Here is a 27853-nt window from a genome sequence, read left to right as displayed (position 1 = left end):
CTCACGGGGTCTTTTGATGAGAAAAAGATCAATTATATACAAAATAAATTGATTATGAAGAAAAGTCATCAGTCAATGTTTGATTCCTTGAACTTATGGTTGAAGGAGGCAAAAAGACGACTAATCAGGGAAGAGAAGCTGGGAAAGATGAAGTCGGGTCAAACGATCACACAGAAAGCCATAGCATATGATAAGGAAAAGGTGGAAAAGAATATTGAATGGATGGATAGGCAGTTTCGGTTGGAAACCGATAAAAGCTATGTGGCTAGACCAGAGATAGGAGATGAATTAGAGGAATTGCTGGAAACCCAGCCACCTCCCCCTTATGCTCCGCAAGGCTTGTATCCGGCCGTGCCTGTGGTACGAGTTGATCGAACGGGTGCCGTTTCGGCCCCCCCGACCACCATCAGGAATGATCGCCACGGCCCCCGTTGGTAGATCGGGATCCGATATTCCGGTTTCCCCTCCTTCTCTTCGACCAACTACCTCACCCTTAATATCCCTTCAGCCGGACGCGGCTGTCCCTTCTCCCTTGCACCCTGTATTCCTTTCCCCTCCAACTCAGACCACTTTAGACCTCCGAAATATAGTTGGCCCTGGGGCCACGCCCAAGCGACCGATGTCTGGCTCGAGTGATCAACGAGCTTTTACTCGGTCGCTGTTGGGACAGGAGGAAAGGAGAGCTATTATAATTCAGGTGTCCCAGTGGATGCGGAATCCTATTTATACTTTGGAAGATATTTGGAGTACTATGAAGGATTTTGAACCCGTTGCACAACAACTGGCTCTAGAAAGCATGGCAATCCGATTGATCTCACTATGGGAACAGTGTTTTGAGGAAGGCTTACCTCCTCAGATACTGCGTGATATCAGGGATCATGCTCATAAATTCCATCTCCAAATCGAGGAAGTCTATCAGAATGTAAACATCCTTTTGCATTATAGGGAAAGGATGCACAGAAAGAGTGCTGAATGGGGAGCGCAACACCCCATGAGAGAGGTGCATCCTCTTTTCTTTCCAGAATTACCTGAAATAAAGGATAATGCTGGCAATATTACTAGAGCATGGGAGGACGCCAGACTTCAGAAACAATGGGTTTACACCCCTTGGAAACGAAGTGAGGTCCTTACGTTAAAAGCCCAGCTCCCTGATCCCCGTAAATATCCTACAGCCTATTATAAAGAATTGACGGAAGCCGCCAATTCGGCCATTATGACCATAGCTGATATTGAGCTGTTGTTTGGTCTCCTGATTCCGGTGGATACATGATACGGACCACATTCCTGAGCTGGGAGGAACGTGGAATCAGTTGAAAGATTGGGATAAGGAACGGAAGCCGGGTGAGAAACCCCGGGATGAAATATTAGCAGTACCAGAAAAAATTGTTACATATATGCAGACTCTTCTTCCTCCAAGGAAGGTAGATTGGGATAAATTGACTGCGTGTAAACAGAAAATGGACGAAAGTGTGTCCGATTTCTTTACAAGGTTCGAGAAGGTGTTCATAGATTTCAGTGGACAGGACCTCTCTACGGAGGGTGGAATTCGGTTATTTGTAAATAGATGTCACAAATTTGCTTCCTGAGGTTATGACTCGTCTTCAATCAGCAGAAAGTACATGGACTACGGCTGCACCCTCTGTTATTCTTAGTATGGCTCAATACTATGAACATCGAGAAAATGAAAGTAAGGAGAAATCAGAGAAAAAGACTAAGGATCTAAAAACTAGGGTGCTACTGCAGCAAGTCAGTAGAGGAAATAATTCAGGACGAGGAGTGCGAGGCTCATTTCAGAGAGGCCAAGGGAAGAGGAAGAGGAAGGGGAGGCCCACCGAATATCGGAATAAATCAATGTTCTTATTGCAGGGAGGAAGGCCATTGGAGTGTAGATTGTCCTCCGTTATTGACAAGGAATGGATCTAGTAGAGGACGTGGAAGAGGCCGAGGGAACATAGATTGGAGTAGCATGAGAAGATCGGAGTAGCATGAGAAGAGAGGAGTCACAGCATGAGGGTTCTCGGAATTTTTTTTTCGATGACCCTCAGAACAGACAATACTATAATGAGACTTATCAGGATGGCCGATACGATGAACGGAATTATGCATGAGACAGCCATGGACAGAGCAGGGGCCATATTACAGTACCGGTTGACCAAGAGGGACCTTATGTACAAGGAGAACTGTTGGGTACATCGGGAAAGTATTTAGTCGATACTGGGGTGATGAGTAGCTCAGTCGCTCGTACACTGGTCCCAGGGGCAGCTCTGTCTGGCCAAAATAATGTATCAGTGGGATTTTCTGGAATACCGGTAGTGAGCCCCGTTTCCAAACCTCTGCCTTTTACCATAGGTCCCACATCTATGCACACCCCCTTCCTTCTGACTTCTAATTGTGGTGAAAACCTTTTAGGATTAAACATTCTAAAAAGATTACATGCTCGCATTTATTGTTCTCCGGATGGTGTTTTTCTGACAATGCAGAAACCATCTGTGACAGAAGCCCAATACTTTGCTAAACATGAGACTTTACCTCCTGAATTCTCTACCATTCCTCGGACATTGTGGGCAACAGGAGACACTGATGTCGGTCTGTTAAGAATAGCTCCTGGGTCAATAACCCTGAAACCAAATGCACAGATGCCACGCATTCCCCAGTACAAGATTTCACCAGAAGGTGAACAGGGCCTGTTACATATCATTCGTGACCTCATTGACAAGGGAGTGGTGGAAGAAACAGCTGCTAATATTTGTAACAGTCCCATTTTGCCGATTTTGAAAAAGACCCCAATTGATGATACCCCTGATTATAGAACTGCCTATCGTTTTGTGATTGACCTTCGAGCGGTCAATAAGATAGTGGTCCCTCAATACCCCGTGGTGCCAGACATTACAGCAATTCTTACAATGATTCCCCCTACGGCCCAATATTTTTCTGTGATAGATTTGAAGAATGCCTTCTTTAGTATTCCAATTCACCCTGATAGCAGACATATCTTCGGATTCTCATTAGGAGGTCGAAGCTTTAGATTTACGCGTGCACCCCAAGGCTATACCGAAAGTCCTAGTATCTGTAGCCAGGCTCTGAAGGCAGTTCTGGATGAATTAATTTTACCTGCGGGCAATACAGTCATCCAATATGTGGATGACATTTTAGTGGCCTCTGATACAGAGGAAGGTTGCAAGGAGACAACAGTGAAATTGTTACATCATTTGGCTGATAACGGAAATAAAGTCTCCCTCTATAAATTTCAATATTGTCGACAGGAAGTGACCTACCTTGGCCACTTACTATCGAAAGCGGGGAGACAACTAACACCAGAACGAATATCTGTAATTACTAATATGTCTGTACCTCGTACTCAACGTGATGTCCGTGCTTTTCTTGGCATAACCTCTTACTGTCGCCAATGGATTCCTAACTATTCACTTCTCTCTAAACCCTTGTTGTATCTGACTATTAAAGATGTGCATGAACCCCTACCCTGGACGGATGAATGTCAAGAAGCCTTTGACTCTTTGAAATCTGCTTTGTGTTCTGTACCTGTTTTAGGTACCCCGGACTACCGGAAGCCTTTTTCACTTTATGTGCACGAGGTGGACGGTTGTTCCCTTTCAGTATTAACACAGGATTTTGGTGGGAAGCAGAGACCCTGTGCCTTCTTTTCATCAGTGTTAGACATGGTAGCTCAAGCCCTTCCCGGTTGTCTGAGGGCCACAGCGGCGGTAGCGGTGGCCATCCGGAAGGTATCGTTTTGAATACGGAACTTACAGTATTGGTACTACATGCAGTAGATATTCTGTTAAATAGAACTAAGACCCAGTACCTTACGAGTGCTCGCTTGACAGGATATGAAATAACATTGTTTGTACCCCACATTACAATCAAAAGATGTGCTACATTGAATCCAGCAACATTATTGCCTCTCCCTTCCAATGATAAAACGGATGATATCCATGATTGTATATTTAGAACTGAAGAAGAAACAAAAGGGCGTGTAGATCTTACCGACACCCCTTTACCAGAGCCCCAAGGAGAGTTGTATGTTGATGGTTCTTGTTTTAAATTGCCAGATGGTACTGCCACCGCTGCATATGTTATTACGACCTTAAAAACGGTGGTGGAAACCGCCAGGATTTCACATCACTCAGCCCAGGCAGCTGAACTAATAGCTTTGTTACGAGCATGAGAAATCAGTAAAGGCCTGAGAGTAAATATTTACACAGACAGCCAGTACGCCTTCGGCGTTGCCCATAGTTTTGGGAGGCTGTGGAGGGAAAGGGGTTTCTTTACCACGCATGGTCAGAAAATTCAACACGGTCCTCTAATTGATCGTTTATTGCATGCTTTGACACTGCCAGATATAGTTGCCATTATTAAATGCAGTGCTCATCAGCAAATCATTGATTCCACGGGAAAGGGAAATGCTTACGCTGACTCAGTAGCTAAAGAAACAGCGCAAACTAAGATGACCCCCATGTTCCCTAGTGCTTCAGCCCGGTGGGTGGGGGAGACATCTGTGTTCGATAATACCATTGAGAGCGTAAAAGAATTACAGAAGGAAGCTACCATAGATGAGGCACAGAAATGGGAACAAGAAGTGGGACAGTTGGACAAAAATGAATGTTGGATAGATCGAACTGAGAAACAGCGTTGGTTACTCCCTAATGCATTGGTATATGCTGTAGTGACCATGGCCCATGGTCCAGCACACATAGGGGCAAAAGGTATCTGTGCAGTGTTGGACCCAGTTTGGAATAACCCAAATATTCCCAAAACCGCAGTACATGTGGTTAAATATTGTGCAGTATGTTTATGTTATAATTCAGGGGGCAGAGAGGCGGTCCTGAGTGGAAATTTTGCACAGCCATCCCTGCCCTTCGAAGTTCTTCAGATTGATTACATACAAATGGAGAGAGTGAATAATTTGAAATATGTGCTAGTGGTGGTTTGTGCGTTCAGTAAATGGGTTGAAGCCTACCCCACTAAGGAAGCCACTGCAGTTGCCACTGCTAAAGCTTTGATTAAAGAATAATTTTCCCCGCTTTTGTTTGCCCCGAATTATCTGGTCTGATAATGGCTCACACTTTAATGCCTCCCTAGTTCAGAGTGTTTGTGATGGACTCCAAATCAGGCAAAAGTTCATGCAGCCAGACATCCTCAGTCAGCGGGCCTGGGCGAAAAATACAATGGCATATTGAAGTTAAAAATGGCCAAGATCTGTGCTAGTACAGGATTGAAATGGTCCGATGCCCTCCCTTTAGCCTTACTGTCTTTGAGAACCACCGCGCACACAAGAACAGGTTTATCTCCCTATGAAGTTGTCTTTGGCCGCCCCACCAATGTGTGGGAAGTCCCTAGACCCAGATCTTTTAGAGATATTGATTATCCTTTGATGACAGACTACTTGTATGCATTGACTAAAGATCTGCGTTCTATTCATCAACCGGTATCCAAGACATTGCGGCCGCTACCAGAGGGTCCAGGACATCGGTTGGAACCAGGCCAGTGGGTCCTGGTGAGGAACTACCAACAGAAATCGAGTTTGGAACCGAAATGGTCTGACCCCTACCAGATCATACTTGCTACAAGAACGGCAGTAAAGGTGCATGGACGTAAACACTGGATCCATGCGAGTCATTTGAAGCGCCTTCCGCTTCCTTTACCCTTTGATTTACAAAACCGTGAAGGAATTCCTAGCAAGGAAGGAGAGTCGCCACAGAGCTTTGTGCCTTTTTCTGAAGCCCGAGAGGAGTGGCAGCCAAGTGAAGCGTTGCCCTCCGGTGACAAGGCGGTGGCTCAAATAGCGGAGGCCGTTGTTTCTGGTATATCACAGGGATCAAATGTATCTGATGCCCCTGCAACTGAGTTGTTTTCTGTCCAGGAGCGACCTGTTCGCTGTAACTACGACTTGCGGCCCCGAAAACAACGCGGTACCCCAGTTTTTCGTGGAAGAAATAGGGAAATACTTTATTTGAAAAATATCAGATAGGTATACTAGGGTACTGAGCGAGGCACTGGACTGAACTCGTTGAGAGCTTGGAACACTGTGTTAAGCAGCTCTGTTCAGAAAGAAAGATTGAGTTGGGGGCTGCGGTTGTTTTCCCAGACAAAGGAGATCGTTTGTTCTTCTCACTTGAAGGATGATGGTAGCCTGCCTGTGAGGCTCTAGAGCGGACACAAGAAGATCCCCTCTGGTGGCGTGCGTGCTTTGTGGATACAAAGATAGTTCTTGGACTTATAGAGAGGGACCAAGTTAGAATTGGACTTATAGAGAGTATGTTTCCTTTTGCTCGATTTGCGATGGAGGATGAACGGCCACTAGCCCCTCGCCGATATGTGGATAATATGCAATTATTTTCCAGATGGCCCACCAGAGTGAAGGTGGCATTCGTTGCTTTCGTTGTTATCATTGCAATAATTATGATGTGTGTATTCGTATATTTAGAATTTCAACACCCAGTACAGAAGCTGTTAGGAGCTACTGTTGCCCCAGAAGAACATCTCTTCTATTCTTTGCCCCCTCACAAGGCCAGACAGAGAAACATATATGAAAAATGCTTTTATTGAAATGTTGCACCAGACACACAGCACCACGAACAAGATGAACTGTTGGGTATGTGGGTTACTTCCTTCAGTCATGCACCAGCATGAACTGTTTATCTCATTGCTGATGTCATATTTAGCTAGTTGTGAAGCCTGGTTCCAAGTTGTTATCTTTAATGTATTCACATTATGTAGCCAAACCAAAAATTTATACTGAAAAGGATTATGAAGCTATTTTGAAATAAATAGAAAAACATCAAGGATTTGATGCAGCAGGAAATGGGGGAGAGGGTTCTTTAGACCCTAATGCTTGCATGAACGTGTATACAGATTATACGAATGTTACATGGCTAATGGAGGAAATGCAGGATTTTGAACTCTTAACGACACTACTTATTTCCAGCATTTTAAGGAAAGAAATGTTACGAATGACAAGGCCTTGCCGATTCCCATCATTAATACTACCTCTCCCTTTTGCATACAGGGACGGGGTCATATTAAGGTTGGGAAAAGCAGATGTAATTATACTTACACTTTACAGATATATAGTACCCCATCTATGATCACCCCACCAGATGTTTATTTCGTCTGTGGTGAGAATGCATATACATGGCTTCCCCGGGGATGGGCCGGAAGTTGCTATCTCTCATTTCTCTACCCTCCTGTGTATATTGCTCCACCCGATTATCATCAAACTCATCAGTTGGTCCAGAAAGAGGCAGGGGTCAGCAGAAACGGTAGAAGCTATGACACTGATAGTACAGATCAAACAGATACTTCCTTACAACAATTCGAAGATTTTGGTAAGGGTCTTCTCCCCTTCTGGGGACCCATATTTAATAGCCGCAGCATACGACATCTGTCTCGAATAGTTGAAAACGTGGTCCAGACCACTACTGGGATTTTAACTAATATCACTGTAGAGCTTGCAGCGACGAGGCTTGTTTCGCTCCAGAACCGAATGGTTCTTGACGTCATCCTCGCAGATAGGGGAGGAGCCTGTCGTGTGATCGACAGCTCTTGCTGCATGTTTATTCCAGATTCAGCCCCTACCATTCATCTTGCTATACAGAAACTACATCGATTAGCTAGTGAAGCCCATGTGGATAATGGTACCTGGTCCCTTAGTAGTTGGTTCTGGGGTCTTTTAGCAACCTGGGGTTGGAAAATATTCATAGTGCTGGCCGGTGCTTTTGGAGTGATATTTACATGTTGCTTGTGTCTCCAGTGTGGCCCGGCCTGCTGTTCATATTGCGCAACCAGAATAACATCCGCAGTGAATTTTTCTCGACAAGTAAAGGTCGAGAAGCAAATGATCCAGAAGGAAGTGTCGGATCTCATGCAGATCGATGAAGGGGTTTTTGTAGAATACATTTGTATTGGCTATAGTAGGCCAAAAGGGCCGTCTGTTGGGATCGAATTTTCGATACCATGCATTATTGGCCTAATATATCCAATGTAACCTTGTGATTATATAACCGCATAGTTAGAATACACTATGAACTTTGAAGTAATTGGTGATTCACTTTTGACTCGCTTGTTCCTATTGATATAACCAGAACCATTTTGTTTTGTTTCCCTATGTGCTCGCATCGCTTCCCTGAAATCACGTGATCACGTTTGCTGCTCGAAACTATGACGACAGTCAGGCCGCTTACTATAGTTGTTAGACGGTAGCTCAAGGAAACCCAAGGTCACCTCTGCCTTTCTTGTGGGATGCGCACATTCTAGTAGGTCCCGTTCCTGTACTCCCCGGGCTATAGATAGACGGGAGGCACCTTGCCGACCTGCCCCCGGAATAGCTTAGGTCTAGGCCACTAGCAATCAATTGTGCCTTATATGGGTATTCCTCTTGGCATTCAGACAAGTTGTATGATTCCGTGTAGGGTGTCATCTTGAACGCATGAAACGTATATATGCTTTGTATTTCGAACATGTAATCAGTCTCCTCTGCGCACCTTCGAGGGTCGTGTAGACTGAGGCTCCCCTGTCAGGGCTTGTATTTGCTGAATAAACAATTGAACTTTCTCCATTGCCGACTGATTTATTATTACAGAGTAAATGCATATGGGCTATTGGTAAGTATAGCCTGTTAGAATTAATTTTGAATCCTTCAATATGGACTCTTTGCTATTGAATGGATGACAGAATTTAAAAGTATCTAGGATGTAACCATGTTTACATTATTTAATGATGGTCAGTTAGTAGTAGTACTAATATGGACGTCTGAGGGTAATAATGGACATTACCTCCCCTACATGATATGGCCATTGCTAATTGCATGAATGGGGTATAAGGCCTTCCTCAGGATCAATATCTCCCTAAACAATAGGAGGTGGAATCCACTAATGATTCCCTTTGTTGTGGTTAGTTTTTAAGAGATTCACAAAAACCCAAGCACACACTTGGGAAAACTTACAATGGCAGAAGTACACATTGGTTATCTGTAGCAGCAGGGTAGAAGACCACAAAATTAATTTGTAGAACATTTTCATTGCATGTATGTGAAAAAATAGACGTAAAACACTGTAAAAATGGGTTAACTGCATATTTCCGTTAATGTGATAGTAAACACCTACTCTGCAGACAAAGATGAAGGAAAAAACATGAATGAGGTATACTGATCAAAATGTAAAAAGTTGGCACTGCTGGGAATTGTACCTTGTTTAACTTATGACTGCAACAGGGGGATGGTAAGGCTCCACAATATCGTCTCCTCCTCCCCTTCTTAAATGAAGTAGGGATTGACAGAGCACAGCTGTGGGGACCTTTGTTATTGATAATATTGGAAACATCCTCGATCTTATCTAGTGCTATTAGGATAACAGTGATTTTTCTACATAAGAGGTTTATCAAATACAGACAAAGAAGTGAATCCAATAATTTTGTGTCCACTCCTGCTTAGTGACCTCAATATGCCTCAAATGTTGGCAAAAGTAAACAAATGGGTCTCCATAATGGAATTAAAATGCACCCAGATTAGGATAACTTTCTTTCATTGTGAACCCATGTATAGCCAACGGGCAAATGCAGGCCCAATGGATTTTCATAAATGACACTGATCAAAGGAACTTCCTAGATGACATTATGTACTGTTTGTATATGTATTTTAAACAATCTGTATTTTGCCATTGTCTTTATATGATATTAAGTTATCGCAATAAAGTATTTTGACTGACTGACTGACTGACACAACCTTTCGAAAAGATTGCTCCATATAGCCTGGCACTGCACAAGAGACTGACTCATAAAAACAGCTTAAAGCGGTTAGGTGCTATGACCATTAAAATCAAAACCAGTGAAAACCAGCAAAGGACATCCATTATTATCACAATTAAATAAAGAGCTGGAGAAATGAACAACCGACTAACAGAACTGAAGGAATTGCTCACACAATGGCGGCGTATCCGTCCTTTGCACAAGATTATTACACGAAGAATGAGGATAATGTGGGAAGATCAGACAAGGGTATCAAATCAAAAAGATAAATGTTCTTCTGACTCCTATGGTTGGAGCAGCAGATGACAACCAACAAAAAGGTAGAAGGAGATTTATAACAGCTTGTAAACCATATTCAGGTCCTATGAGTTATACAGCTCCCCCGTTTTTGTCCATCACAAATAACACCTCCATCATTTCTAATCTGGGCCACTTTCACCCCAACAATTGGGATTCCTACAGGTCCTCCTTTTTAGGACAAGGTTGGGGCACAAATAGAGGCAGAGTGAAAAAATGTGCACCCATCCAGTGGGAAGAGATCCCACGACAGAAGCTGTCAAGGAGCATGACCAGACTCCAAGACATAACATACCGAATTCAGCCCCTGAACAAGAGCCAGTAGTGAATTCATCCGACCACTGTCACAAAGTCCCACCGGGAAGTGCTAAATAAAGGACTCAGTTTTGTACCCATACCCAATCTTGACATTTTCAGACTCGGATGTGAATGGACCATGTTCTTTCATAAGATGAAACTCAAAGAGTTTATTGCAAAATCCCACCATAAGAAATAGGATATCAACATACCTTCCTATCCCCTATATACTCTAACCCCCATGAGAACCAGCAGTTAAGAAAGAAGTTGAAATGATCAATACAAAACCTTCAAAGATCTTTCACAATCTAAATCAGAATTAATGGAGGGCACAATAAGAACTGCAGTTGAAGAAAGACACAGTGATAAAGCCCATGAACAAACAGGACTATGATGCGGAGTGCTTTCAACAGCTCCAATAATACTAATCACTCACGCCTGACGGACGACCCCACGGAATCCTTGGCAAAAGGAATTGAACACACCATTGAAGAAGCCTAAGCATGCGGTTGGTTCACCAACAATGAAGGGGCTTTTTTGAGGGCATCTCAACCAAGGTTCATTTACTTCTATATCCTCCCTCAAATTGACAAAAACAAACACCTATTTATTTAATGGTTTTGTAAAGCGCCTGAATCATCCCCGAAGGGGTATCTTTGCACTGTGGCACTACTACGGAAAGGATGACGGAACAATTTTAGAACAGATCGGTCTTGAGAAGCTTTCTGAATTGGAGATAATCAGAACATTGTCTCAGATGGATGGGGAGCTGGTTCCAATAAAGGGGAGTAAGGTAGGAAAAAGCTTTCCCGCCCAACCTTGATTGCCCCGCTCGGGGTACCAGGAGAGAGATTTGGTTCCAGAGTGAAGAGTCCTGGAAGGGACAAAGTGATTGAAGTTCTCTGCGAGATAGGAGGCGCCATTGTTATACAAGGCCTTGTGAACGGTGCAGCAGGTTTTAAACTTAATCCGCTTACGCACCGGAAGCCAATTAAGCTATTGGAGGAGAGGAAGGGAGGCAGTTTTAGGGGGCGGCATTCAAGACAAGGCACGCAGCGGTGTTCTGAACCACTTGCAGTCTGCATAACGAGGACTCATTGGCTGAGACCAGGAGAGTGATGCAGTAGTCTTAGCAGCTTAATACCATTGTCTGGATATGGGTTTTACGTGTGGATTCTGGGAGAAAAGGAAAATTCGCATTAGTAGACCCAGCACATGGAAGCAGGAGCCAGCAGTATAATCTGCATGCTCCTTCATTGTCAGTGCCTGATCTAGGCGGATGCCCAGATTCTTAACAAGGGTCTTGGGAGCAGCAGGAACACCAAGGTCTTCCGGCCACCAACCTGGTCTCCACAACAAAGGTGCCTTTCCAAAGCGCATAATCTCGGTCTTCCCTACGTTGAATTGAAGAAAATTACTACTCATCCAATTGGAGATTGCATTCCAGAATAGAAAGTAGACTGAATAAAGAAAGTAGATTTATTAAATGAGAAGAGGAGCTGAGTGTTGTCAGCGTATGAAATGGGAGTAAAGTCACAAGTCCTAAGGAGGTTAGCCATGGGATCAACATATATGTTGAACAAGGTAGGGCTCAGACATGAGCCCTGAGGTAGTCCCTTGGTCAATCCATTGTCTTTGACCGAAATGTACCCAAATTAAAAGTCTGAGAGCGGGAATAAAGGAAGCTTATCATCCACTGAAGGGCTGGTCCTCTGAGTCCAATTTCGTCCAATCTCCTGATCAGGATCTGGAGAGAGACCGTGTTAAATGCGGCAGAGAGGTCCAACAGCACAAGAATCGTGGATTGGCCACTATCTAAGGTCATCCTGATATTATCTGTGACATCCACCAGGGCCGACTCTGTGCTATATTTGGGCCTGAAACCAGATTGAGAGGACTACCAGTAGATTCTACATGGTCAGACAGATGTTTATTCATGTGCTTTTCCAGTAATCTGCTCAGGGGAGGTAGTAAAGAGATGGGTCGGAGATTAGAAAGGTCTTCCATAGGGACCTTAGTATTCTGACGAATAGTGATGACCTGTACCGCCTTCCATTACATAGAGAGATTGAAAAGCATACCCATGGGCGAGGACAGTTGTTTAGATAGAGAAGAAGACATTTTGGCCGGGATAATGTCAAGGAGAGAGCCAGATGTAACCGTCTGTAGTAATGATTCCACATCTTCGCAGGTCAGAGGGGAAAACTCTCCAACAACTGTGTCGTTGCTGATGTGGGTTGGGTATAAAACGTAGCATCCTGCTGCTGGCTCCCTGCAGAAGTAGTCTTATTGTAAATAAGCTAAATTTTTTGTGTAAAGTACTGAGCAATGTCATTGCAGAGGACTTGGGAAGGGTCACAGGCCTTGGGGTTGGTAAAGGACTTGAGGATCTGGAATAGGGCTTTAGGTGCTTCCCCCCCGAGCCAACTGTAACGCGATAAAGGCTTTCCGTGTAGCCTTTATATTTTTATGGTAATGGGAGAAGGCGGTCTTAAATCTGTCTTTATCAATCTCATCATGGGTTCGGCGCCACAGTCTCTCCAGATTTTTACACTGTCCTTTTTCGGCACGGAGCTCAGGGGAAAACCAAGCTGTCTGCGGGTGCCTAGCCGAACTGGGGAGTGGTTGCAGAGGCGCAAGATGATCAATGGCAAATTTAACAGCGGAGTTAGAATGGGCTAAACCTTCCTCTATGTTATTAGGTTCTGCATTCCAAGGTGCATGAAAAGCAGCTTGAAATAAGTCTGGGGAGATTGTAAGCCACAGTCTACCAGCACAGTGAGAAGCAGGGCGGGGTGCATCGTACACCATGGGGCCCTGGATATGGTCATCATCATCATATACACTTTATTCGGCATCAATACAATACCATAAAAGTACCAATTAAAAAAAACATTGAGTAGTATAAATCACACAATAAAACCAATCTCAGCTAAAAATACATATACCACACAATCCATAAAAAGGAATTGGCATCATTAGATAAAATTTTTAGACTCTTGCAAAATTTCATTTTTCTGACAGGTTGGCTTAATTCATTTACATTTCTTTAAAAGGTGCCCTTGCCCACACCATTTATTTAAAGGGCTGTTGCCCTAACGGTAATAAAATTAGTGTAATCACTCCTCTCCTCTAGTATTTCTTGAACGCAATGCCGACCGTAGGAAATTAATAGTAGAAAAAAGTGTTAACACCTCTGAAGACAGTTTCAGGAACAGTAAAGCCACCTTGGCCTGCTTAAAACACCCCTTTTTTAAAATGCTTTTAAAAAAAAGCTTCCTGGGATTCTCGTAGTAGGGGCACAGTAGCACAAAGTGAAGGGTATCCTGCAGAGACCGTAGGTCCCAGCCGCATGGACCCTTCAACTCTGTGGACTTGGTATAGCCTGCCGGCACCGCTAGACTGTGATGTAATAGGTCTGGCCTGAAGCGTGTCATTAAAAATCTGTCTTGAGCATTATGTACTAAAGACAGATACTGTTCCATGCCCAGGCAAGATCTGGTCAAGATGTGCGCTCTTACAGAGGGTTTATTTAATTCACTACCCTCCCTCCGGTTTTGTGAATTACCGAAGTAACATAGGCCTTATCCCGCGGTAATAATTTTGTTGGATTAATAAAAAAGTCTGCACACCCCAGGGCTGACAGGGAATCCCTCACATACTTCAACCATGGGATATCCCTTCCCTGGTCTCGTGCCAAACAATCCCTTATAATCTCCTTAGTTAATGCTGCTTCGAGGTTGGTCCAAATCTTAATCCAACACTTGATGGGTTTTAATTCTAACCTATCTCTCACATAGGTTACACCCAATTCTTCATGGATGACAAATGACGATGTACTTTGCGGAACTCTCAGCACTTGTCTTAGGTATTTGTTCTCTTTGGTTTGGACACTTTGTGAGTTAATAAAACTCCGAACCTCACTACCATAAAGTATTTTGGCACAGCACTTTGAATTATACAATGTTAAAATTTGTTCCGGTGACCAGCGACCCACCCTGCGTGCAAAATTCATGATGGCGCCGGTACAACTCACTTAGGACCGACATTTCTCATCTAAAAGGGGTTAAAAATTAAGGCGGTTCTCAAATAAAATCCCCAAGTAAGAAAATGTCCGCACTTTTTCCAGGGAGTGTTCGCCAATCATATATTGGTATTTCCTTTTTGGCGTCTTTCCTGCCTCCATAATATACAATTTAGACAGATTAGCAGCCAAATCAAGACTCTCCATGAACCGAACAAAGCCATCTATCTATGAGGCATTGTAAGCCTCAGGGGGTCAGTGCAAGAAGAACCGCATCGTCTGCGTAAAGCAGGACGGGGGACCCCTGGTTCCAATCCTTGGCGAATCCACCCCCAACCAAAGCAACCAGCGCCCGCTCTAGACCATTTATGTAAAGTGTATATAAGAACGGGGCCAATATACATCCCTGCCTTACCCCCCTTGTGCATAAAAAATGGTCAGTCAGTCTCCCCTCCTCATTGTATCTGACCCGTGCAGCGGTATCCCTATGCATAGCTCTTAAAATATGCACTAAGACAGGGTCCACGCCAAGAGCCCCCATATTTGCCCATAGGTTCTTTCGGTTCAGGCGGTCAAAAGCCGCTGTCAAATCCATGAAAGCCAAGTACACCGTCTCCTGGCTGGCCACGGTGTACTTGGCTGTCAATAGATATAAATTGAGGCATTGGTCGGCCGTTGAACGTCCTGATCTAAACCCATACTGGGTATCAGTAAGTATGTGGTTTTCTTCCGCCCATTCTAGTTAACGATTTAGCATTGCCCTACCTAAAACTTTCACTGAGACACCAATTAGGGAGATGGGACGATAACAAAATGGGCTATCCCGGTCTCCCTTTTTGAATACGGGTACAATGATGGCTGTAGACCAGGACGCAGGCATGCCTGATTCTAAAGCAGCATTGATAACTCTGGTCAGGATTGGTGCCCATGACTGTACCTCACTCAGGAAAAGATCAGGGGGAACCCGGTCAAGCCCAGGAGCTTTGTTCCTCGTCAGCCCCTCTATGCCTGCCTGTATTTCACCCAGGGAGAATTTTCTATGTCCAACATTCCCGCCCCCTTCCTCACCCACTATATGTTCCTCTATCATACCATAATTGAATAGCCCACTAAAATGCGCATGCCAGGATTCTGGCCGGATGTGAATTGTTATCTTCGGGTTATTAGCCTCTTCAAAACAAGGGTCATTAATAACCCTCCAAAAGGCAGTCATGTTCTTTGACTCTACCGCTTTCCTCATATTCTCCCAAGCCTGGTATTGCAGAGAGATTTCACGGCGTTTAACTGCCTGCTTATAGAGTGCCCGACAAGTGGACACCCTGCTCTTTTCCCTAGGGACTATTTTTAGGGCCCGCTTCAATTCTTTTGCAGCCCTAGAGCAATCATGATCGAACCACCTAGGTTCCTCTTTTCTCATCCTATTGGATTTGGTCCTGAGTAAACTGTCAATGTACTTAGTGACGTCTTGATATGCTGTAACCAACTTGGCCCCATCCACCAGTGGGTTTAGACATTTCCACACACATTGTTGCATGTCCGCCAGTAAAGCTCTATAGAGGGCGTCGCCATCTTCCTGAGACCATCTGAGTCTCCTGCCTTGGTCAGTGGCTGATAAAACACCGCTCTTCCCCATACAGGGAGGGGGCTTAGATAAGTTTGGGTCCCTGAGTGAAATAACCACAGGGTTGTGGTCATTAAATATATTTGACTGTATCTCAAACCCAGAATCCTGGTCTTTAGCGTAGTAGAAACAAAGATATAATCAATAAAAGAGGCACAGCCTCTTCCTTTGAAAGTTGGATGAACCAGGCCATTCTTCCCTATTTTGATCAGGTCCATGGTATTTGTGAGGGCAAAGGATCCTTAAGAACTTATTTAATTCCTTTCTCTCCGTTGTGTGCTCTAAATGCGGTCCCTCTTCCAATGGCCATGAAGACCAATCCCCTGTTCTAGGTTCCACGTTTGGGCATATGTGACAATTAAAATCACCTAATAATGCCAACTGGGGTACCTGGCCCCCCTGCTCATATATCCCGCTTACCCTACTCTCCAATTCCTTCAATCTTATTAACAACTGTCCCAATAATACAGCATTATAAAAATCTATAAAAATTAGCTTAAGACCCCTCATGCACAGTCTGACCCCTGCACAAATTCCCATCCTAGGTCATCCCACCTCCCCCTAAGGCTTAAATCCACATATGTGATTAAACCTCGCTTTGCTCTACTTACAGTTCCCTTAAACGCCGGGACAAAATACATTTTGTAACCCTCCAGGCCGGATGAGCTACTGTCCGTCTCCCATGTTTCCTGGAGGCAGATGACCTGGAAGCACTTTATATAAAGTAACCACTCCGGGTTACATATTTTGGATGAAAGCCCAGCTATATTCCATGAGATAATCTCAATGGAGCCATAACTATGAACGTCTGGGCGTTCTGCTATTGGCCAGGTTGCGAGCCTAGGGGAGATACTATTTGCTGTAGTGTTCCCCTTCCTAGTGAATCCCCGAGAATCTCCATTGGTGATCTGTAGCATAGGCCCCCCGGCCTGTGGTCGTAGTATCCCTAGCCCGCCTAAATTCAGGGGTGCAGCATACAAAGCTCCCTCCTCCTCGGGTAATCTACTCTTTTTGCGTCAATCGATCTCATCTAAGGCGGGGACTTTTGTGAGCAGGCCATAACGATTAGATAAGTGAACCGGGGTAGCCCCTCAGGCATAACCTGTCTGAGCAATCCTCTGGTTGTCACTTGAATTTATTCCCTTCCTATCTCTGTAAAAGAACCCCAATGGTAACATCTTGATAGTCGAGTCGTCCTCTGCTCGAAAGAGCCCCTTGCCCTGTGTGAGGAGATCTTGTACCAGTCCAGGGAACCTGAAGTTTAAAATCACTGTGTTTCCTGGAAAGCACTTCCTAGTGCAGCCAATCCAGGACACCCGTCTCGCCATTAGAATGTGCCTGTGATTGGCGATATTAAATTGCAGGTTCCTATTCAGCCAATGGGCAGACTTATTGATTAACATTTGTGGAGTTTCCTCTTTAGTTCCAACAAACGCGGGAACCCCTATCAAAACTAGTGTGTAAGGGCAAGCTGCCGGTAAAAGATCTATAACCGGCAAAGCCATGGAGCCTCTAACCCAATCGTCTTGTACAGACCGACTATCCTGTCTTGCTGATGCTTTTTCTGCTAGGTCCCCTCTATTTTCCAAGCCCCCCAATGATTTCAAATTCTGATCCACAGTTCCCTCTCTTGTGCGGCTAGTATCTCGCATATCGCGTCTTATGCTTGGGACGTTTCCCACCCTGGACCCTACCGGTAAATCTTTGTTAACAAGCTCCGTTATTCGCTGCTGTTGTTCACCACCATGTGTTGTATCGCTGTGTCTCTCTGGGTGCAAAGCGGCCGCTTGAAGGGCAGAAAACTCTGAAAGCCCGAAACTATCTGCTGTGTGTGCCATTACAACATTGATGTGGTTACTAATCTGTGCAAGCAACAGGGTCACTTTCTCTTCCATTAGGGTGATTTTCTCATGTAGGGGCCCAAGATGGGTACTCAACATTGTTTCCAGCCTGGTCCACATTTCTGCCCCCCCCCACATTACCTGCCTTTCTGCTTTTTGTGCACTGAAAATTCTCCAGTTGCCCTTCTATGGTTGTAGCCCTGCCCTGGATTAGAGCTCCTTTCCTCTTGGATTCAATATTCTCATTTTGGCTCCCCACCCCTTGATTTCGCTTGGTTTTTGCCAGTGGGTCCACTAATGGGGTAGTGACCCGACCAGTCTCACTTTTATCTAATCGTGCCCTTTTTGATCGAGTGAACACCTCCCCACCTTCTCTTAAAGTGTTTCCATTTCTAATTGAAGTTGCAGCCCAGACGGGACTTCCCTCCGTCCGGCCTGGCTCGCAAGATGAAACCATTTGTGGGTCACAACCCCCCTCGCACTCCTCTCCTGTTGGTGTTATTGTGCACAACGCCTCCTGTAATACCTCAGTTGTCTGAATTAACGATCCTGTCCCTTGTGGGTCTATTACCGCGACATCTGGGCTAATGACAATATGATCGCCATTTACAGTATATTTAACTACTGGGTTGTGTGCTTTAGGTGACCTGGCCAATGCTATGGCCTCCATAGATGACCTCTTCTGTAGTGCGAATGAGTCAAGTGAGAGTCTTCTCTGTCAATTGGATCTTGTGCACCAACACTGACTCCGCCCTCACTAGAAATGCGTCCAATGTCCCTTTTGCACTCCCCCCGCCATGGAATCCCGCGCCTTTCTCCTACTCATCTTACTAAATAAACAGATCACAAATGACCCCAGATAACTCAATGTCCATCCACCCAGACCGCAGAGTCCAAAGTCTAAGAAGCACTATAGGGCTTCTACTCCACTTCTCTGTGTTTCCCCATGGGATAAATGTCCACGATGCTAATTTTTACTCTTCCCCTACTGTGATAAGACTTTTAAGTTATAAACAGTCACAGCGGGGCACAATGAAGATGTCCTCACCTCACCTCATCAGATGTATGACAATGAATGTCCAGGCGGTGGGGCCAATGCTCGGGTGTTCATGGGAGAGTTCCAAACACCAAAGAGGTTAGGGGGGTGGCCCAGCCCAGCCTCTCCCGGCTTCTGACGGGCGCAGGACGGGCCTGGGCTTTGCCCAGGCAGCGCCCGTGCTTGTCCCGCGCCGTGGGAGCCGACCGTCCTTTTGGGCGCCTCTGGCGCTGTCTGCTGGCGTCAGCGGCGTGCACGCCTCAGGGGACGCTGGGAGGTGTAGTTTACCTGCCCTCCGGCGTCCGTCCTCACGAAAATGGGCCCGATGACTCTCGGCGTTGGCGGCTCCTGCAACAACGGTGCCCCAGCAGGTAAGATCAAGGTAAGAGTGACTCTCGGAGGTGGCGGCAAATTCCCAACGAGCTCCCGTGCCGCAGGAGCCCAACCGTCCTTTTGGGTGCCTTCTAGCGCTGTTTGCTGGTGTCAGCGGCGTGCACGTCGCTGGGGACGCTGGGAGGTGTAGTTTGCCTCCCCTCTGGCGTCCGTCCTCACGAAAATGGCCCGATGACTCTCGGCAGTGGCGGCTCCTGCAACAACGGTGCCCCAGCAGGTAAGATCAAGGTAAGAGTGACTCTCTGCGGTGGCGGCAAATTCCCAACGAGCTCCCTATATGGAAGTCAATTAATGCGTGGTCAAACCAAGTTAGCGGCCGGGGGGATTCCAACGAAATACTGGGCGAGTTGGTAAAAATAATATCTAGTGTGTGACCAGCTGTGAGTGTCAGGCCGTCGATCTTAAAGTCTAAAAAAGCAAGGTCTGCTAGAAGCACTGACATGTCAGAGTTAGCTGTACACTCAGTGATCTTTAAATTAAATCCATTTGATAACTCTGTTATTGGGACAGACATAACTGTTCCATATAACAGAATGCAACAAAAAGAAACATTGGCAGTCCTAGAGGAGATTCTTATAAACAACACTGTGAATATGACATCACAACATTTTATGACAGAACGCCATTTCATCATAGTGTGTGCTAGGCTAGCACTCACAGAAATTGCCTTTGAGTTGGATGGCACCCTATGTCTCTAGGTGCATGGAACAATGATCGGGAGCACTTTTGCTCTGTATCTAGGCGGATTGTGCATTCACAATTTTGAGCAAAAACGTGTCCAATATTAGCAATCAACTCAAAATACAGAAACATACATGGAAGAGAGTACACAGATTATGTCTATCATATGGCTTAGCACAATCTGTGAAGGAAAAGATTTCATGACTTGCATTAATACACAGAATCCATACCTTATCTTCACGTACACCATCAGTGACCACAATTTGATATTCTTGGACGTTAAAGCCTTCCATGACAATGCGCATCAAACCACGGATACTTTTCACAAACCTAAAGACCGAAACAGCTTACTAAGAATTAACAGTTTCCATCTATGATATCTTAGAGGAAACCTACCAATCGGCCAATTTTGCGGCCTAGGCAGGATATTTGGTATGGTATCTGATCTCAAAATACAAGCAGATCAACTAAGTAAAAAACTTGTTCTAAAAAATATCCTGATGAAAAGGCCCAGGAATAACAGGAAAATACTACTGACCACACATCCAAATTCAGAACCAGATACATTGATTTGCGTCTCAACATAAATAGACGGTATCAAACCAAGTCAGTAAGACATCCAACAAGAACTTGTGTATTTCGAATTCGGGCAATCTGAACTATGAAAACCCAATGTTCTCCTATAAGAGACACATAAATATAAAAAAAATTCTGGTACACAGAAGACCAAAAGATTCATTCCACATGCATTGCAGGATCTGCCACCAGTGTCGGTCTTCTTCTCCTGTGGATCTTGTAACAGCCATCTTACCAGTGTTACAAAAAAGATTAGTTTTGGGCCCAACTTTACTTGGTTTCTTAGGCGACAAACAACTTGCAACTCTGTGCAGGTAAAATATATGATAACATGGCCATGCAGATGGAGATACATTGGGATGACAAGTAGGAAGATGAAGAGCAGTATTAGTTAACACAAGAGCAAGAAGATAAATGAAATGATACACCACTTTATATATGCAGGCCATGCTGTAAATGAGGTAACTTGTGGTGTTAAAACAAATCAATGGCACCACCTCAAAAGAAAAGACCTCTTTTTGAAAAAGAACAGAGATGGGTGTACAGACTTCAGAGAGACAAAAGTGGCTTAAATAATGACAATCCTAGGGAGTGGCCTGAGTGGCCAAGATGGCGGTTGTGCTCTAGTGGAGCTCCATGGCACCCGTAAGGAATCCTTAGTCATCCTGCCTGACAGTGGCATCCCTTCTGAGCCTTACGGTGCAGGAGCTCTGTGGGGTTCAGGCAGTTCCCCTCAGTTCACTCCTGGCTCTGTTGGTGGCCAGGAGACAGTTGTGGAGTGATGGAGGCTGCCCCAATGCAGGGCTGCAGCGCAGGCACAACCAGAAGCAGGACTACTGGAGGAGGAGTGGAGCTGAGGATCACTAATCCCCAACATCCAGAAGATGGCTCAAGGGGCTGCAGTGCCCCTGTGGGAGACCTGCATCTAGAAGTCGCCCGGATTGTTGGGGAGCAGGAGGCGCGGTGCCCTGGCTGTTCTGGGCTGCCCAGGCGGGTGGTGAGGCAGCGGCCACAACGGCTATGTTGATGACAGCAAGAGGAGGCCCAGTGACCGCAGAGGGGCTGGCGACCGTCCCCCCTCCCCGATTGGCAGTGGGTAGGTTATATTGCATATAAGTACCATAATATAGGCCTCAGTAATTTCATTAACTTTTCCCTATATTCTTCCCTACATTACACTTGTCACGGTTTACAGTGACTGGCCTTTTACCTAGATACGACACTGCATTCAGAACGCAGGTTTTCCCTAGTTCGAAATCTCATACATTATGCATGATGATTGTTGGAAGCACAGCAGGACTACCATCTCCTGTATAATATCTATTTATAAAGTTCATGCCCGACGTCATCCTTAGGCCGACACAGTAAAACAGCATGGTAGAACCCCTGGGGAGACTTAAGGGTATATATTCATCACATCTTGCTAAGATAGGCAAAGGAGACGGAGACTTCCGGCCGACACACTGACCAGAGACGCTGAGGTTCCTGCATGAAGACACTCCAGATCCTGAATCAGTCCAACACCAATCCCACAGTGTATGGTATGTTGTCTAAATGCGCAGATCCTGTACATTTCTTATAGGAGGTTTTAGATCATGGAAGGTGCACCGGGAAAGAAGTCACAATCTTTTAAGTAAGTCCTTTAAGTTTCATTTATTCTTCTTTGTAAAACAAGCGATTAGGCATCAGCCAACGCGTTTCGTTCCTATCAAAGGAACTTCATCAGGGTTGAAACAATTGACATAAGACAACACATACATGTACAACAGTTAAACATAAAAATTAAATACATACATACACATATTACAAACATCATATTAATCAAAGGTAATATTCTTGTATCATACTAACAAATAAAAACATATAACCCAAGACATATTACTAGATGTATATCCACAAAACATCACATTGTACAATAGCCCACAATAAAAATACAATGACAAACATATATACCTAGAAACATACATATATCATTAAAAGTGGAGTGCAATACATTCTATTTTCAAATTGCAAAAGTCGATCAAATTGAAGAGTGAAAAGAAGATACTGGGAAAGAATCATAAGGCAGACAAAAATTAATCAAAAATTAATTAAACTAAGAAAGGTAGGAGGAAGAGCAGGGGTACAAAAGTGAGGCCTGCAGACACAAGGCAAAGGATATAAACAAATAATCTCTCCTATATATGCGAGGTGAAATAATCCAAGATTTCTAGTGTGTTCACAATAAAATTCCAAATTACTACAAAAAGCAGCCCCTTAATAACGGTTCAAATATACCAAATCCAGCCACGACGATCTGAAAGATATCGCATGATCCAATCATAATCACATAGTTCAGACCAGAAAGCGCAGTTTGTAAACAATCATCTCCCATGTGAATATGCTCCCCTAACGAACCTTAGTCAAAAAGGCTTGCAACGAGCAAGGGGACCAACACGGGAGGAGCTATGTAATAAGGTAGTCCCATGTTGAAGTTAGTAAGGAATGCAGAAAAATATAGTAGTAATCCTGTGTCAGTCAATAAGGTAAACAAAAATACAGAGGTAACATGAAGTTGGAATATCCCAATTGAGGCAGTGAATACCTAACATGGTTGAAAGCTCTGTACAACATGGAGACTCTTTGCCAAGATGGTCCATATTAGGCAGAAATGAAATACCATATAACTGCTGGTTGCGTGTTGCATTCCACATCCCCAGGGTAAAACCAAAAATCATAATCACACTGTGCATTAATAACAAAAACAAAACTCTGTGATAACAAAACCCCCACTCACATGCATATTTCCACTATGTAGACCGAAAGGGTTGCTAACACCTAGCACGCTACTTGTGAACTAGATTGATAAGCCCCATTATACCAGCGAGGGGTACTGGGCGTAGTAATACATACATCAGTCTGGTTACGTTCTAGTAGAAATGCGGCGCAGTGACCAAACCCCCAGCACTTGCCTGGAAAATCTCCTTCTCAAGAGTGGCAGGTACGCCCGGCAGTAGTGTAGTCTGGGCGCCATTTGAACCACTGCGGCCGCGTGGCATCCTAGTGTGGTGACGTCACAACCAGACACTGAAAATCCCTATTCCATTTGGTCCAGAGGCGCCATCTTTAAATGAACCCAAAGGTGGGTTAACAAAAAGCAGAGTAGTTGCCGGCAGCGGTCTTTATCGGCACTAGCAAATAGACCCTGCCGATTTATATATCCAAACAGGCACATTGGCAAATATATATCACGTAAGCACCACAATGGCTACAAGGTTGTCTTGTGGGAACAGATAAGAAGTAGTTGCCATATGCGCCAGACATGTAACATAAGGACAACTGGCACCATCTTGCGATGTCTAAGCTTGCTGGTAAAAAGTCCAAGCGGGCACAATATTTATCCACAGACCCCATCTTAGCCTCCCAATCCTTATGTAAGGAATAATTATAACAGTCACGACTAGGTCAGTAATATTGCAACCTAACAAGCCTAAGAAACAACCACCTGATGGTACAAGTCACAGCACTGGAGTATACACTTGTATAAGCTTCTAAAGATGTTATCAAGACTTAAGTCATTGCGTATAGCACCTCACATGGCATATGTAGGTGGGAGAAATAGTGTCTCATTATGTCACACATCCGGAGATTGCAAAGAATGTCCCCATCCAGAATAAACACTAACAAAATTTACAATCTCCTAAGATCTGTATTTATCAAAGATATAACACCCAACAGTATATTCCAAAGTAAAATCACCTACGTATGCCATGGATGGCGCTAAACGCAATGGCTTAAGTCTTGATAGCATCTTTAGAAGCTTATACAAGTGTATACTCTAGCCTTCCGTCTCCGGTGCTTCTGCCATCTGCTGCTTTGCCTTTTGGAGCCCCGTTGCCGGAGGGCCACACCCTTACTGATTCCTGCTGTACCTACTGATCGGCTCCCGCTCTTGGCTGATCCTGTCTTGCACCTCGGGCCCCTGGCTTGGATGATGGGTAGAAGAATGGTCCCACAAAAATTAAAGAGCTCCCTTTCCCTGCTTTTGTACAAAATGAGGCTAAGTGCCTCTTACAGTTCTTAATGTGAGATATTTACCATTCTATTTTTTATTTAGTCGGTCTAAAGTAGGTAATTAAAAAGGAATTTGTTCTGCATTTCAAAACAACATTAATAACAATTAAAACAGGAAAAACCCGGACATTTAGAGTCTATTCGTTATCTATTTTATTTATAAAAGCATGAATTCATTTCACATAACACATCACTACAAACATGTCAATTTTCATATAATAAAAATAAATCAATTACAATAAAATACAAAATTGTTAAAAAAGTTCAGTCGACGCGGCATTTCGGTGTTCAGAAGAAGATAGTCACCTTCTTCAGGACTATACTTTCAAATTAAAACATCTTATTAGACTGGGTGTAGAAACTGCTTCAATTGGGTTCTTGAATATTCGCTTGGGTTCTTCGTTCATATAAATTAGAAGAAAAACTGGATAACTGAATTCTCCTGCCTTTATCAATGGGCTTCAGAGTCTCATATAATCCAATGTGTCAGTTTCAATCTTATTGAGTCAATACCTTTCCACTTAAGATAAGACTTGGGCGCAGGACGGGTCTGTAAACAATCTTTTCCTTCTGGTCTTTTTGACCTCAAATTCTTCTTTAAAAGATGGACAAGGTATTTATTCACTCTCCCTCTTATAAATTGTCTCTCCTGGTCTGGGAGCCTTCAATTGGTAGAGAAATCCCTGGTGTGGACCGTCCTGCAGCGTGTTCCTTTTCAATCAGATTGAAAAGGAACAAAAGGAACACGCAGGGAAAGGGAGCTCTTCATTATACACCCCCTCACTTTTCCAGTTGCAAAAGGGTACCTCCTTCTTGTTTTTATTCACAGAAGGATGGTACCACCACAAACCGTCACCCCCCCCCCCCCAATGAAGATGGACCGGTATACGATCCCACCTACCGCCGCCCACGAGCAGGAAGAGAGTCCGCCTGTTCAGATACAGGGCTCAGGGTGGCAAGGGGTGGTGGATTTGGCTGTAATCCTCAAGGCCATACAGGACTCTCGGGACGCCACAGAATCTAAGGTAGATGGCTTGCAAGTTGACCTCTCCTTGATGCGCCAAAATCTGCGCAACCCGGTAGACAGAACCACATAGGTTAAGCGATGGGTCTCCACAACAGAGGATGAGATCTTGTCTCTCAAAAGCCAGATGTCAGGACTATCCGCCTCGGTGTCCTCCCTGATGGAGCGGGCAGAAGACGCCGATCTCGGTGTAATAACATTCGACTCATTGGCCTGCCAGATTCGGGAGAACAATGGGATCTAGCCATGGTGCTCGAGGACTGGTTTAGAGCATGGCCGCCCGGACAACAGGCTATCACCCTTTTCTGTCATCTAACGGACCCACTGCCCCTTGGTGCCAAAACCCCCGACTGGGGATTCTACGAGGCTGGTAATCCTGCGGCTGCTGAATTTCACAGATCGCAACAGAATACTACAAAAGGCCTGTAACCACCATGACCTACGGTTTGACAATGCACAGATCCTTCTATTCCCAGACTACACAAAGCCAGTGCAGCATCAACTGCACTCTTAACCCAAGTAAAGCTTGAAGCTTCGAGCTTTACATCTGTGCTATAAGCTGGTATTCCCTGCCCGCCTCAAGATCTTTTTTCAGTCTTGTAGTTTTTTCTTTGACGCGCCAGACCATGCATAGGAATGGGTGACCGAGGGATGGTTGCTGCCGGGGGCCCTACACGAGTGCACCCACCTGGGTCCTACGAAGGAGTGCTCTGGTTCTCTTTCTTACCAGCGGCGGAGCAATCCCACTCTCGGCGGCCTCAGACAGAGTGTGGGGTTGATGAGGAGTGCTTTGCCCCTGCCATGAATCTGGCTTCATTGAGGGATGACGAGAACCTCTCTGAAACTCCACTGGTCTTCCAACCTGCTGGGATGAATCTAGACTCATCATCTCAACTCACGGTCTGCCCTGAACAGAATGCTTTTACTCAGACTTCAATGCGGTTTTCGATGGAGGGGGGGAGTGGGCTAGGACTGTGTGCTGTGGGGATGGGGTGTGTTTGGTTCTCTACCTCCTCCTGTGAGGGCCCTTGGCTCGCACATCCCCCGCCAATTCTTTTGGGCATTATCTCACTAGGTGCAAATCCTTTCATTGCGATCTATTGAACTGTAAGGCGTTGGTCCTGCTTTATGGGCACCTATGGGCCACAGTGGTTACTGTTCCTACATTAGTTAATGGTTGGGGATTGTTAGTTAGGGCAACAGATGCTTCCTGGGGTGAAGTGTGGGAAGGGGGGATGTTAGGGGGTGGGCAGTTCATTTAGGCTCTTGAGCCTAGTTTACGTCTGTGAATGTCCTGTTTTGTTGGTGTTTTGTTTTTCTAGGTTTACAGCGGCACCATGGTGCATAACAACGGCTAGTGCACATCAATACGGCACCAAGGGTCCCAGGCACTCTCTGCCCAAACCTACTGGGAGAGGGTTGGGCTGGGCTACTCAACTCAGGTCATGGTCGTCCTTACATGAACAGTACTCTCCTGGAATGTGAACAACCTCCTCGATTGCATTAAGCAGCTTGGGGTTTTAAGATACATTAAGTGCCACAGGTCAGCGGTTGTTCTCCTGCAGGAGACTCATCCCTTAAGAACAAACTGCCTTTTCTTAGGCCTGTTTGGTTATGACAGGGTGTATCATTCCGGTTTTACATGTGGCTCTAGAGGAGTCGCCATATTGCTACACAAATCATTCTCTTTAGCTGTTACGGCACACAATACCGATGCACAGGCTATGTGAGCATTGAGAGTCGGTTGGAAGCACAGCACTACAACTTTATCTCCTGTTATATCCGGACACCTCTACGGCAGCCTTCTCTGCAGTTGATGAGAACCTTCATTTTGTCTCTCCCACAGGTCGTTATGGTGATCGGGGAGGACTTTAATGCGATTCTGGACCAGGTCCTGGACGTCTCCTCTGCCCCGTACCCAACTAGGCGCTCCAGTACGGCTTGCTTGACCTCTTGGGCTGACTCAATGGGCCTATGTAACGGCTGGCGCTCTTGGCATCATACCCAGAGGGCTTACACCTATCAGTCTGCTGCGCAGGCTGGAAAATCCTGTATAGACCTGAAGTGCTTACCGGCTGAGGATCGCCTCTTCGTACAATCAGTGCATACACTTCTGTGCAGCATTTCAGACCCCGCCCCGTTGTGGTCATGGGGATCACAAACTATTGTCTTGTGACCGACTTAGAGATTCAATGCATGGTATTTACAGAGCCCGAGTCCTGAAGCAAGACCTTTATCAAGAAGGAAT

The 27853-nt window shown here is 45.0% G+C and overlaps 1 protein-coding gene across 1 annotated transcript in view; it reads right to left on the bottom strand.

Moving 5' to 3' along the window:
- Positions 1-27853, bottom strand: part of LOC144784705 (putative acyl-CoA dehydrogenase 6) — a 683661-nt gene that overhangs the window by 359144 nt on the left and 296664 nt on the right. The gene's annotated exons all lie outside the window — the stretch shown is intronic.

The sequence above is a fragment of the Lissotriton helveticus genome, chromosome 10, assembly GCF_964261635.1.
Source record: "Lissotriton helveticus chromosome 10, aLisHel1.1, whole genome shotgun sequence".
In the NCBI taxonomy this organism is placed as follows: Eukaryota; Metazoa; Chordata; class Amphibia; order Caudata; family Salamandridae; genus Lissotriton; species Lissotriton helveticus.
This window is presented reverse-complemented; position numbering and strand designations above follow the sequence as displayed.